The sequence below is a fragment of the Nycticebus coucang genome, chromosome 1, assembly GCF_027406575.1.
Source record: "Nycticebus coucang isolate mNycCou1 chromosome 1, mNycCou1.pri, whole genome shotgun sequence".
NCBI lineage: Eukaryota > Metazoa > Chordata > Mammalia > Primates > Lorisidae > Nycticebus > Nycticebus coucang.
Genome location: NC_069780.1, coordinates 55,606,916 through 55,621,837, shown reverse-complemented (window position 1 = coordinate 55,621,837; position 14,922 = coordinate 55,606,916).

Here is a 14,922-nt window from a genome sequence, read left to right as displayed (position 1 = left end):
CTTGTTTTATCTCCTTAAATCTGCTGCAGTTTTCTGAAAGGATTTTTATGGTCACATTTAAGGAAACAATTAGAAGTGCAAATAAAGAATTCCCTGGAGTGGCGCTGATCTCGATAAACAAGCCCTTTGAAAAGCTCAGGCACTTTCTCTTAATCTCCTCACCACCAGGACAAACCAATCTCGTAAATAAAAAGTGCAACTGACATCTGAATCATCCCCTTCCAGAGACATCATGTAACATTAAAAATTAATGTTTTCACCTTTTGATGTTCCTTGAACTTTCTGTGTTTAGTCATAAAGATTTCCCTTTTAAGCTAGAAATAATAAATTTTAGGGAGGAAGATGCTATAAGCCTTTTCCTCTCCTACAGTGAAACTTTTTGTTTTCTATTCATCACGGTTCGGGTCCTCCTTACAACATTATTATAGATATTTCAATTATCTATATACATGGCATTTATGTAGAGTAAAAAAAAAAACTATCTGTGTCCTCAGAAAACAGGGCCTATTTATAAATATGCTCAATAAAAATGAAAAAATAAGAGTTGAATACACAACACCAGTCCCAAGCATGACAAAGAATCAGTTGCCCACTCTGCCCCCAAGGGAAAGGAGACAGGTGCATAAATAACAATAATATAAGCAGAAATTGATGTGTCATAAAAGAACTAAAAATGAAGCAATAAATAAGTACAGAGGGAAACTCCTCCTGGTTGGGAAATCAGATAAGGCTTCCTAGGGGGAGTCTACTCCCAAGGCTTTACACAGCCAAAGAAGCAGAGCCTGGTAGAGGGTAGAAAGGAAATGACAAAAGAATAGGAGGAGGTAAGCTCCAATTTGACAGATGAATCACTCAAAAGCCCCTGGGCTGGAACTGGGACTTCTACACACTTTAAGCAAAATGGAAATCCAAATATAAAAGGAAGTTAATCAAATTAGGGCTAGTTTCAGAGGTCCTTGAAAGCTAGTCTAAGAAACTGAAGCCTTATTTGGTAGATAATCACAACAATATATATGACACTACAATGGTGTCATACAAAGGCTAGAAATGCAGTTTGGATAGTGACTCAAAGAGATCGTCAAAAGTCTCCTGAGTACATTATTGTGTACAGACCACTCATCTCTCTGAGTTCTTTTCCTCAATCAATCCTGCAAGAGCCCTGATATTTATTTCCCTTCAGAAAATAAACGTGCAACTGTATTAGGCATTACAACTCCGAGTCAGGGGGCTCACTGGTTTCAGCCTCACTTCATGGCGATTTAGAGATTAGAATTAATTCCATATTCTGTAAGTCTTCGGAGATCCTGATGTCTTTAAACACCTGTGCCTACATATAACAATTTCCCCAAGTTTCTTCATACTTTTCCAGCAAATAGCAAAGACAATGACTAAGACATTTTTACATAGAAAGAGGACTAACATACATCAATATAATTAGATTACCCAGAATATGAAAGAATAGACATATGTATACATATCTATATGTATGTGTGTATGTATAAGTATATATACATATATTCGTTAAACACAATGCCAATTCAATTTCCTTAAGCACTAGACAAGAACTATTTTCTGAGCGATTTCTTGCTAACAGGCCCTCAGTCACATTAAGTGTTCACAAAGTGCATAGACGTTGTATTTTACAGCAGAGCCCTAATTGAGCTGTCTAGGTTAAAGAAGCAGAATGTTACAGAAATGTTTATTATACAAGCACACTTAATCTGAAGCAGAAAAGGAACATTTCTGTAGCTTTGGGTGTAATTTATCCCTGCAAAAGGCAAGGAAAAAGGCCTTTTATCACCCTCTCATTTCAGTGAATTATGTTTATGGAGTCCTTCTACTGCTATGAATTTGGTTTAACTCCAATGTGAAGAGGACTGAAGTCCCAAATTCCTTTCAATTGAATCTCATTATGTTCCTTGTCCCTTGTTTCCCAGCAAGACACATGTCTTCACCAGCGTACAGTGCGGTCACAGTCATTTATACCTGCTCTTCCTTACAACAGCCATTTATTTACAGCAAAGCAAACAGAATATAAATTGAGACATCTAGAGACATTTATTATTTCAAATATTTTTACTTCATTTCAGTCAACTTGCCATTGGGGACTCTGGGTTTTTTTTTGTTGTTGTTGTTGTTCATTTAGTGAGATAAGTAAAGGAGAGTCAATTTAGCAAACGAGACTCTCTCTTTCGAATTTTACTATCAGGGTGACAACAGCAGCCAATCAGATTAAGTATATCCAGATTAAAGATGAAAAGCAGAATTAAATAATTTTTCTACTTTTTATTTTGTTCTATGCTAAAACATCAAAAAATAAGCCCATCAAAATGGACAGTATTACTTAAACCAAACTATTCATTGGCCTCTTCTTAACAAAGGAGATATCCTGTATGTGTACATGATAGCATTGTTTTCAAAGTCTAAATTTATTTTAAAATTTAGTAAACAAAAAACTCAGGTAGTTTAATTTGAAATATTTAGACTTCATATAACTGTTTATTATCAAGAAAATTAATATCCAATGAACATTTAAATCCAACTAACAAAATTAATAAAACATAGTGAAGAATTAATCTTTCTCAACATGAAAAAATATCACTCTAGGTCTCATATAGGTATGCAACAACGTTGAGTACTCATTCATTTTTATGACAAGCATTTTTTGAAAGCCAACTATACTTCAAGCTCTCTTGATTGAACTTACATTCCAGCCAACTGAATATCATTTTGTAAAGCAAGGAATAAGAAATAAAGAAAAGGGCAGTACCTGTAGCTCAGTGGGTAGGGCGCCAGCCACATACACTGAGGCTGGTGGGTTTGAACCCGGACCGGGCCAGCTAAAACAACAACGACAACTGCAACAAAAAAATAGCCAGGCATTTTGGTGGGCACCTGTAATCCCAGCTACTTGGGAGGCTAAGGCAAGAGAATCACTTGAGCTCAAGAGTTTGAGGTTGCTGTGAGCTATGACAGCACAGCACTCTACCCAGGATGATAGCTTGAGACTCTCTCAAAAAAAAGGGAGGAAAGAAGGAAGGGAAGTTGGAAGGAAGGAAGAATTACAAAAACACCAGAACATGATTAATTTGAAAAATGAGTATACATTTTAATAAGGTAGAATGCAAATATTGCAAGTGGAATTTGGCCAGAACACTAAAGTAATGACTCTTTGTCCAGCGACATCACAGACTTTTCTCAGAGTCATCTCCCAGTACAATTTTGGAAGAGAGACCATTGTTTCAGTAGAGACTTAGAATAGTAGGCCAAGATTTCAGAGACTTCAATAACATTAGAGCATGGGCAAGATTTTGTTTTATTTAACAAAGAGGACTATTAAGGTATAATAGAAGAAACTGACACTCAAAAGTTATTATAACAATCACATGACCCAAAGTCGGAATTCAAAGCCATAGAGAACTCTCCCCAGAGCTCTTTCCATGGCACCTGGTTGTGACAGAAAGTAGTAGACTACGAAAATGTTGGAAGTTCAAATACAATGACTGAATGCCCATTTCTTAAAATGCATCAAAATTAAGTAACCATTAAGGAAAGTGATCCAAAAACAAACTATCATGTTCAAACTTGGAAAGCAGAGTCATAAATGCACTCTGGAAATTAAAATAACCAAAATCTTTATTTTCAAAATGATAAAAAGAAATGTTTTATTGTACACTATTTTTAGATGCTACATAGACAGGGCCAGTGAGCACAGAGAGGGTTATTGGCAGAGATTGTCTGGCTGCTCTCCACACGTACCTCAAACTATCTCACCTTCATTCCTTAGCTCAGAGATCTATGGAACTTCTATGACTCCATACATCGAAATCCTACCCTTCCGGGTTACTGTCTGTAGGGAGGTGGGCTCTTTCTATCCCTGAAGCCTGCTCTCCTCAATTAAAGCTTCATGGGAAAATTGGCTTTCCTTAGAGTTGCAGGAGAACTGCCAGCAGCAATGAGGGTGAAATGCTTCCTTCCTATCCAATACGAGAAAGAGTTGCCTCTTCTTCCCAGGAGCCACAGCCACTTTACCTAGCTTATCTATCCAAATTTTTATGGGTTTATCCATTTCTGAATCAATCCCTGACAAATGGTGACATCATCACAATCAGCTTACACAAATAATTTAAGGTAGAGTGGATCCTAGGGAATTAGCCATCCTGCCCACCGCCACCGCACCATCTCCCAAAGCCCAATCCAATTTACATCTTTGCAAAGCTTTCCTCCGCCTTTTTCCTTCCTCTTTCCACCCCTAGATGGAAATACATTTTCACTATGGAGACCTCTGCTGGCATTTCTCTGTACTTCTTTTATGTCATTGTCAATTTTAAACTTTACTACAGACACTGAGTTCTACTACGGATTATATTTATCTATAATCCAAATAGGCCCCAGCATCTTTTGGCAGCCTCTACCTGCATCCTGCATTCACCTGCGGCTGGACTCACTACTTCTTAACCTTCCTACCCTTACAGCTTCCCTAAACACCCAACTCCAAAGACACTGCTAGTAGGTAATATCAGCTTTATTTCTGGATTCACAGAAAGAAAAAGAAAAGGGTTCACCTCATGTGTTTCTCAAAACAGAGCATGTGTTTCTCAAAACAGAGCAGGCTTGTCCAGATCTCTCCTAAAGCCTGCTGCCTCTGCCCTCCACAAACTGTGCCAGCCAGCTGGTTAGCACTGTCTCTACAGATCCCATGTCCCAGATTCTATGTGACTAATGTTCTGTCCAGTCTTTTAAAGCAGGGGACAGACTTAAGAGGGAATCTGCTTTGACATAATTACCCCAATAGTCACCTTTGGTTATTTCCCCCCATCTGTTATCCAAAGGAGAAATACCACTGACTCTATCCTGACTTTGAACATCATAGTATGTCAGTTTCTTGCTTGTCTCTGCCTGGACCTCCTGTGTCCATCCTAAATAACAATACGTATAACAGTAAAAATAATTACAATGCCAGTCCCAATGTTCTTTACTTATGGTCTAACAAAGTACTCCATTAAACTTCTGTATTTCTTGTAAAAGTCTTCTATTTATCTCTTAATAGCCACCACTTGAGCTGCAACCATTCTGGTGAGTGGAGGACAAAGGTAATTTTTTTATATATATTTATATGTATCTTCTCTTCCTTCACAAATATAAGATCCAGGAGCGCCAACTCAACTTCTCACGGACCTTGTATATCATACTTCATTCTCTCAATTAATGTTAAATAAAAGAGAAGAAAATTATATCTGTGGAGCAGTTACTAAGGGAATCGCAAGCTTTGTCTTCCTCCCCACTTGCTCTGTGATGCTCAGCCCTCACAGCTCCCAGGCAGAATTCCTCCTATCTGGGTCCAGCACCAAATGATCCAGAATTTAACTGTTTGTTATTGATTAAAAAGCCCAGAAGCACCTAACACTCCTAACCTTAAATGCTCTTTGCCAACACCACTGAGCTTTTAAGAAGCAGATCTAATGTAAAAGCTTACGAAGATTCCTGGGAAATTATTGACAAGGGCAATACTTGCCCCATTTTAGGGAATTTCTACTTTTAAAAACTAAAATACTACTATAAATAATTTATAGTCTATAGAGTGTGAAGGACAAAACTTCACTCCTAAACGTCATTGTGTTCAATTCCTTGCTTGCCTCTGCCTGACCCTCTAGCTTCAATTTTAAATAACAATAAAAACAATGCAAGCAATAATAATATCTACCATTTATGTATGGATTACTTACTATGTACCAATCTTTCTCCTAAGTATTTTAGATACATTACCAAATTTAATTTCATGTGAGATAGGGGTGGTTATTCCCACTACCATATGAGGAAACTGAAGCACGGAGAAAATACTGGCCCAAGATACTAAATAGAGTGGCAATGGAAGATGGCGGACTGAAGCCAGCTTTCAACAAAGGCTCCCGTCCAGAAGGAGAGTTAAGGGACAGGAATTTAGTAAGTATCCTGGTGGACTTGAGCGTCACCAAGAGAGAAGGCTGAAGAACGCACATCAACACCGCGGAGGCAAGTTGTGATCACAAGGACGCAAACAAAAAGGTACAAAATCCACCACCAAGCGGACGGGAGTCCCCCTCCCCCATGAGACCGGCTCTAGAGCCCCACAATTTAACAAGCGGGCAGAAATTAAAGGCCCTCCCACTACACTCCACGGGAGAGACCTTCTAAAAACTGGACCTACCTCCCCTACTGGGGTGCCGTGGTGTTCTCCTGCCGGACATAGGGCTGAATAAAACTTTGGGAATCCTTTGCCGGCAACCCTGAATCCCCGGCGCTCCCCTCCCGCCCACTGAGGTCTGGAGGCCTGTCCCCCAGGACTTCGGATCCTTGGGTGATTTCTCAAGGGGAGTGGACAGTCCCCGAGTTGCGACTGGTCAGCATTGACTCTGAGGCGCGCAAGTGAGGAGAGGGCACCGGGCTGAGGGGGAGTCACGCCTCGCGGCGCTTCCCTGCGGTGCAGTGCAGCAACCCTCCCCGGGCATACGGGGCCCAAGACTGAATCAGACTCTGGCCTCCCCGCTGAGAGCTGAGAACCCCTACTCTCACTCGGGGTCTGAGTGCCTATCCCCCAGGAGTTCGGCTCCTTGGGTGATTTCTCGAGGGGAGTGCACAGTGCCTGAGCTGCGTCAGGTCAGCGCTGACTCTGAGACACGTGAGCGAGGAGAGGGCACTCTGCTGAGGGGAAATCAAGCCTTGGCGGCTCTTCCCTGCGGTGCAGTGCAGGAGCCCTCCCCGGACCGTAGTATTGCGTGAAACTGAATGAAACTCTAGCTTCCCCCCGCCCCACTCCCAATCAGAGTCTGGGGGCCCATCCCCCAAGAGTTCTGATTCTTGGGGGATCTCTTAAGGGGTGTGGACCCAGCACAAACTGCGGCCGCTCAGTGCTGACTCTGGGGCGCGGGACAGAGGAGAAAAGGGTCGCCTGAGTGCCCACACCAGAGCAGCAGTTCCCTGGAGGTAGATCAACAGCCGTTTTTTCTTTAACGGCAGAACGCTCACTTCTGGATATTCTGAGGCCACACCCCCTGTCTCCCTGGGCAACCAGAGGAGGCCACCGGTGACACGGCTCACAAACCCGGAAGCCTCCAGGGCGGGGCCGACCCAGAGAGGTGTTCAGACGCAATTCTCCAGCAGCAAAGACGTTTGAACTCAAAACAGCCCGTCTCCTGTAGGCGACGACAGGAACAGAGACAGAACCTCACAAAGTTGTCTGTTCTGTTCTGTTCTGTTAGCAGCATCTATCAGGGACGGGGCTAAGCCTGAGTGAACACCTCCTTCCCATCACCTGCATCAAACACTCAAAGATGTCAGGCCCCATCTCCTCCTGCTAGATAGCGGCAGTCTGCGGGGGCCTGGCAGACTTCCTCGCGATTCAGGCAGGTGCAAACCCCTGGAGTGTTTGTTGACTGCAGGCAACTGGGTTAGCCATCTGCAGAGATACCAGTGACTGGGTCCGACGGAGGGGCAAAGTGGGGAAGGAGACGTCAACCTTCCCAGACTGCTCTGTTTGCAGGGTGGCTCCTCCTGACTCCACGCTGCATTGGGGTGAGCTGTCTCAGAGGAGTCACCAGGCCCCTGTGATCCAGTTCCCAGAGACCTCTTGAACCCTTCCACCCGAGACAAGTGCCGATTGAGACAGTTGATTCGGACCTTTTGAACTGGGCTAATAGACCGAGGACTCTTCAGGCGGTGCCCTGGGTGTGCGATTGTAGGAAGGTTTGATTCTCCTTTTCCAACTGGGGCCAGAGGTGGGAAGGCGGGGTGACTTAATTGCTGATTTTTCCACACAGCTGAGACTTCAAGCCAGAGTAGAAGTTGCAATAGGATCGAACAGAAACCAGCTGAAAACAAGACAGAACCACTTTGCTCCACCACACCAGACAGGGCCCCAGTTTCTCAGGCCACAACACTGTACGGGCCCTCGATAAAACCCCAGGGGAAAAACCAAAGGGAGTAAACCATGGGGCGGAATCAGCGGAAAAACTCTGGTAACATGAATAACCAGAATAGATCAACCCCCCCAAGAAAAGATACGGCAGATGTGATTGAAGATCCCATTCATAAACAACTGGCTGAGATGTCAGAAGTCGAATTCAGAATTTGGTTTGCAGACAAGATTAATAAAATGGAATTAGGAATTCGAGGAGAAATTCAAAAATTGTCTCAAGAATTTAACGAATTTAAAGACAAAACCACCAAAGACTTAGACACACTGAAACAAGAACTTACAGCCCTCAAAGATATGAAAAATACAGTAAAATCCCTCAGTAACAGAATGGAGCAAGCAGAAGAAAGGATTTCTGACATTGAAGATAAAGTCTTCGAACGCTCCCAATCTCTCAAAGAGGAAGAGAAATGGAGAGCAAAAACGGATCACTCACTCAGAGAGCTCTCAGATAATTCGAAAAAAAACAACATAAGGGTTATAGGAATTTTGGAGAATGATGAAGTGGCTGCCAAGGACACAGAGGCCCTTCTACATGAAATTATGAAAGAAAATTTTCCAGACATGCCTACAGAATCTGAAATTCAGATAGCAGACAGCTTCAGAACCCCAGCACGATTCAACCCCAATAAGCCATCTCCCAGACATATCATAATTAGCTTCACTAAAGTTAACATGAAAGAGAAGATTCTCAAAGCAGCCCGGCGAAAGAAAACTATAACGTACAAAGGTAAGAATATTAGAATAACTGCAGATCTCTCTGCTGAAACTTTTCAAGCAAGAAGAGGCTGGTCATCAACTTTTAATCTCCTAAAGCAAAAAAACTTTCAACCCAGGATCTTGTATCCAGCTAAACTGAGTTTCACCTATGATGGAGAAATTAAATACTTCAATGACATTCATATGTTGAAAAAATTTGCCATAAGTAAACCAGCTCTTCAGGATGTTCTCAGACCTATCCTCCACAATGACCAACCCAATCCTATACCACAAAAGTAAACTCACTCAGAAACTTCAGATCAAACTCCAACTTCCACACTGGCGAAAGGATTAAAAATGTCCACTGGACCTTTGAAAAACTCGATACCCAAAATTCCACCAGACTTATCAATACTCTCCATCAATGTGAATGGCTTAAACTGTCCTCTAAAGAGGCATAGGTTAACTGACTGGATACAAAAACTCAAGCCAGATATTTGTTGCATACAAGAGTCACATCTCAACTTAAAAGACAAATACAGACTCAGGGTGAAAGGATGGTCATCCATATTTCAGGCAAATGGTAATCAGAAAAAAGCAGGTGTTGCAATTTTATTTGCAGATACAATAGGCTTTAAACCATCAAAAGTAAGGAAGGACAAGAATGGTCACTTCATATTTGTTAAGGGTAATACTCAATATGACGAGATCTCAATTATTAATATCTATGCACCCAACCAGAATGCACCTCAATTTATAAGAGAAACTCTAACAGACATGAGTAACTTGATTTCCTCCAGCTCCATAATCGTTGGAGATTTCAACACTCCCTTGGCAGTGTTGGATCGATCCTCCAGAAAGAAGCTGAGCAAAGAAATCTTAGATTTAAACCTAACCATCCAATATTTAGATTTAGCAGACATCTACAGAACATTTCATCCCAACAAAACTGAATACACATACTTCTCATCAGCCCACGGAACTTACTCCAAAATTGATCACATTTTAGGTCACAAGTCTAACCTCAGTAAATTTAAAGGAATAGAAATTATTCCATGCATCTTCTCGGACCATCATGGAATAAAACTTGAATTGAGTAACAACAGGAATCTGCATACCCATACAAAAACATGGAAGTTAAATAACCTTATGCTGAATGATAGCTGGGTCAGAGATGAGATTAAGAAAGAAATCACCAATTTTTTGGAACAAAATGACAATGAAGACACAAGCTATCAGAACCTCTGGGACACTGCAAAGGCAGTTCTAAGAGGGAAATTTATAGCACTGCAAGCCTTCCTCAAGAGAACGGAAAGAGAGGAAGTTAACAACTTAATGGGACATCTCACGCAACTGGAAAAGGAAGAACATTCCAACCCCAAACCCAGTAGAAGAAAAGAAATAACCAAAATTAGAGCAGAATTAAATGAAATTGAAAACAAAAGAATAATACAACAGATCAATAAATCAAAAAGCTGGTTTTTTGAAAAGGTCAATGAAATAGATAAACCTCTGGCCAACCTAATCAGGAAAAAAAGAGTAAAATCTCTAATATCATCAATCAGAAACAACAAAGACGAAATAACCACAGACTCATCAGAAATCCAAAAAATCCTTAATGAATATTACAAGAAACTTTATTCTCAGAAATATGAAAATCTGAAGGAAATAGACCGATACTTGGAAGCACGCCACCTTCCAAGACTTAACCAGAATCAAGTGGAAATGTTGAACAGACCCATATCAAGTTCAGAAATAGCATCAACTATACAAAACCTCCCTAAAAAGAAAAGCCCGGGACCAGATGGTTTCACGTCAGAATTCTACCAAACCTTTAAAGAGGAATTAGTACCTATATTACTCAACCTGTTCCAAAATGTAGAAAAAGAAGGAAGACTACCCAACACGTTCTATGAAGCAAACATCACCCTGATCCCCAAACCAGGAAAAGACCCAACAAGAAAAGAAAATTATAGACCAATATCACTAATGAATATAGATGCAAAAATATTCAACAAGATCCTAACAAACAGAATCCAACAACACATCAAACAAATTATACATCATGACCAAGTTGGTTTTATCCCAGGGTCTCAAGGCTGGTTCAATATACGTAAATCTATAAATGTAATTCAGCACATAAACAAATTAAAAAACAAAGACCATATGATTCTCTCAATTGATGCAGAAAAAGCTTTTGATAATATCCAGCATCCCTTCATGATCAGAACACTCAAGAAAATTGGTCTAGAAGGGACTTTTCTTAAACTGATAGAGGCTATCTACAGCAAACCCACAGCCAATATCATATTGAATGGAGTTAAATTGGAATCATTTCCACTCAGATCAGGAACCAGACAAGGCTGCCCATTGTCTCCATTGCTTTTCAACATTGTAATGGAAGTTTTAGCCACCGCAATTAGGGAAGAAAAGGCGATCAAGGGTATCCATATAGGGTCAGAAGAGATCAAACTCTCGCTCTTCGCAGATGATATGATTGTGTATCTGGAAAACACTAGGGACTCTACTACAAAACTCCTAGAAGTGATCAAGGAATACAGCAGCGTCTCAGGTTACAAAATCAACATTCATAAATCGGTAGCCTTTATATACACCAACAACAGTCAAATTGAAAAAGCAGTTAAGGACTCTATCCCATTCACAGTAGTGCCAAAGAAGATGAAATATTTGGGAATTTACCTAACAAAAGACGTGAAAGATCCCTATAAAGAGAACTATGAAACTCTAAGAAAAGAAATAGCTGAAAATGTTAACAAATGGAAAAACATACCATGCTCATGGCTAGGAAGAATCAACATTATCAAAATGTCCATACTACCCAAAGCAATATATAATTTCAACGCACTCCCTATTAAAGCTCCACTGTCATATTTTAAAGATCTTGAAAAAACATTACTTCGTTTTATATGGAATCAGAAAAAACCTCGAATAGCCAAGACATTACTCAGAAATAAAAACAAAACAGGAGGAATCACACTACCAGACCTCAGACTTTACTACAAATCGATAGTGATCAAAACAGCATGGTATTGGCACAAAAACAGAGAAGTAGATATCTGGAATAGAATAGAGAACCAAGAGATGAATCCAGCTACTTACCGCTATTTGATTTTTGACAAGCCAATTAAAAACATTCAGTGGGGAAAAGATTCCCTATTTAACAAATGGTGCTGGGTGAACTGGCTGGCAACCTGCAGAAGACTGAAATTGGACCCACACCTTTCACCATTAACTAAGATAGACTCTCATTGGATTAAAGATTTAAACTTAAGACATGAAACTATAAAAATACTAGAGGAGAATGCAGGGAAAACCCTTGAAGAAATTGGTCTGGGTGAGTATTTCATGAGGAGAACCCCCCGGGCAATTGAAGCAGCTTCAAAAATACACTACTGGGACTTGATCAAACTAAAAAGCTTCTGCACAGCTAAGAACACAGTAAGCAGAGCAAGCAGACAGCCCTCAGAATGGGAGAAGATATTTGCAGGGTATAACTCTGACAAAGGTTTAATAACCAGAATCCACAGAGAACTCAAACGCATCAGCAAGAAAAAAACAAGGGATCCCATCGCAGGCTGGGCAAGGGATTTGAAGAGAAACTTCTCTGAAGAAGACAGGCACACGGCCTTCAGACATATGAAAAAATGCTCATCATCTTTAATCATCAGAGAAATGCAAATCAAAACTACTTTGAGATATCATCTAACTCCAATGAGACTAGCCTATATCACAAAATCTCAAGACCAGAGATGTTGGCGTGGATGTGGAGAAAAGGGAACACTTCTGCACTGCTGGTGGGAATGCAAATTAATACATTCCTTTTGGAAAGATATATGGAGAACACTCAGAGATCTAAAAATAGATCTGCCATTCAATCCTGTAATTCCTCTGCTGGGCATATACCCAGAAGACCAAAAATCACAACATAACAAAGATATTTGTACCAGAATGTTTATTGCAGCCCAATTCATAATAGCTAAGTCATGGAAAAAGCCCAAGTGCCCATCGATCCATGAATGGATTAATAAATTGTGGTATATGTATACCATGGAATACTATGCAGCCTTAAAGAAAGATGGAGACTTTACCTCTTTCATGTTTACATGGATGGAGCTGGAACATATTCTTCTTAGTAAAGTATCCCAAGAATGGAAGAAAAAATACCCAATGTACACAGCCCTACTATGAAACTAATTTGGGACTCTCACATGAAAGCTATAACCCAGCTACAACTTAACAATAGGGGGAAGTGGGAAAGGGGGGGGTGGGTAGAGGGAGGGGAATCGGTGGGATCACACCTGTGGTGCATATTACAGGGGTATTTGCGAAACTTGGTAAATGTAGAATGTAAATGTTTTGGCACAGTAACTGAGATAACACCGGAAAGGCTATGTTAACCACTGTGATAAAAATGTGTCAAATGGTTTATGAAGTGAGTGTATGATGCCCCATAATCATATCATTGTATACAGTTATGATTTAATAAAAAATTAGAAAAAAAAAAAAGATACTAAATAAAGCAAGAGTGAAATCCAGCTCTGAAGAACTTTGTTCCTGCTCTTCTTCTTGCAGAACCCATTCTGTACAAACTTGTAACTGGAAAGCTCCAGTCTAAGAGCATCAGCCCCACTTAGTGAGTGTCTAGAGACAGGCCGTTGCCCCATTCCTAGGAATAAGTCAGCCTGGAATGGATCAAACCTGCTGGGCGGCAGTCCTCCACACAGTCTCACTATGTGGGGAGTTTAGATACATATGCCTGACGTGACTTCTGCCTTGGCTTCTAACTCCTGTGAGATTGACCATGGAATGAGTAACTCAGCAGCTATACCCCTGAGTCCCAACCAGGCCTGACTCCCCGGCACCCCAAGACTGGTCTCTGCTTCTCATATCACCTCAGTCAAAGACTGGTTTCTGGACTAAACTGAATGGCTCTGAAAACTCTGGTAGCTAAAAAATTCGCTTTTGGAGGATGCCAGAATCCTAAAATAATGATACCAAAGGCCAGAGGGAAGAGTGAAAAGTACCGACCTTTTTGTGGACTGAAAACTTAAACTTCAAAGGAAATTAGGATGAAAACTGACATTATGAGGGAACCCACAAACAAATCTTCCATTCATTAAGAGCAAAAAAGACCAACATAAAACAAATAGGCAATGGTATTTTACACATCTAAAATTAACAATAATGGGCAATATACAATTACTGTCTATTTACAATGTTTATTTTTAAATACTATTGAATTCATTCCATGGTAATGATTTTTAAGTTTCCTTTCCCCTGCAGTTTTTTATGTCGTGTATAGAATTCATTTGAATGAATTCTTTAAGTAGAAGAAGAGACGCATGGTAAGCATGCTATATGAAAACAAATTGGCCCAGTCAAGATCTACTTAAAAAATAAACAATCACTAAGACAGCAACCATAATAATAAAAACTATTGTTAGTGAACACTTGGTACACGTTTGAGATTCCTGTTCTTATTGTTGCTTTTGTTGTCACGTTTTAAATGAAGAAAATAAGGTTCAGAGAGATTAAGTAACAAAGAGTATGTGGCATGTGGAAGCAAAAGAACATTCTACCTTATCAAAATGTTGGAGATCAGTTGGAGATCTTGAAACTCCAACTGATTAGGAAGTTTATAATGATATGAACAAAGTTATAAAGAAAACTAGGGCCCTTAGAAACATGTGAGTTCAAAAACAGGTGAAATGAGAACTGAGGGCAAAGAATAGGAAAGGCCAGGATGTGTGACTAGCATTTTGGGTTGCACTTACGTGTAGAGAAACCACAGAGTTCTCAGCAATTTTTGTGTGGGCATTACTCAAATGAATTCAAAAAGAATTGTCCTGACCTGATATCCAGGTGACTTCTCTAGGAACTTGGAAAATGATCTAAAGAAATCTCCTGGAATACCAAGAGAAATCAGGATGAACATTTTTTTAAAAGACAAGAATTAGGGGAAATATTAAACAAAAAAGAAACCCAGAAGAATCATACTGATGCTTCTAAAGTCTGTGCCTACTTGAAGAAACAACTGGAAAGTGTTTCTGTGAACTATCTACCTTGTATATAACTTGTCCTCTCCTTCCCCCAAAAAAGTCCTCTTGCCTTAATGAGATTGGTGAAATTGAATTTATGTTACACATAAGTTGTCTATAATCAATAAAAGCAAAAAGGAAGTGGTCATGAATTCTAGACATTGTCGACTAAAATAGAAATGCAAAGACTTAGGGTGGTGAGAATCAGAAACT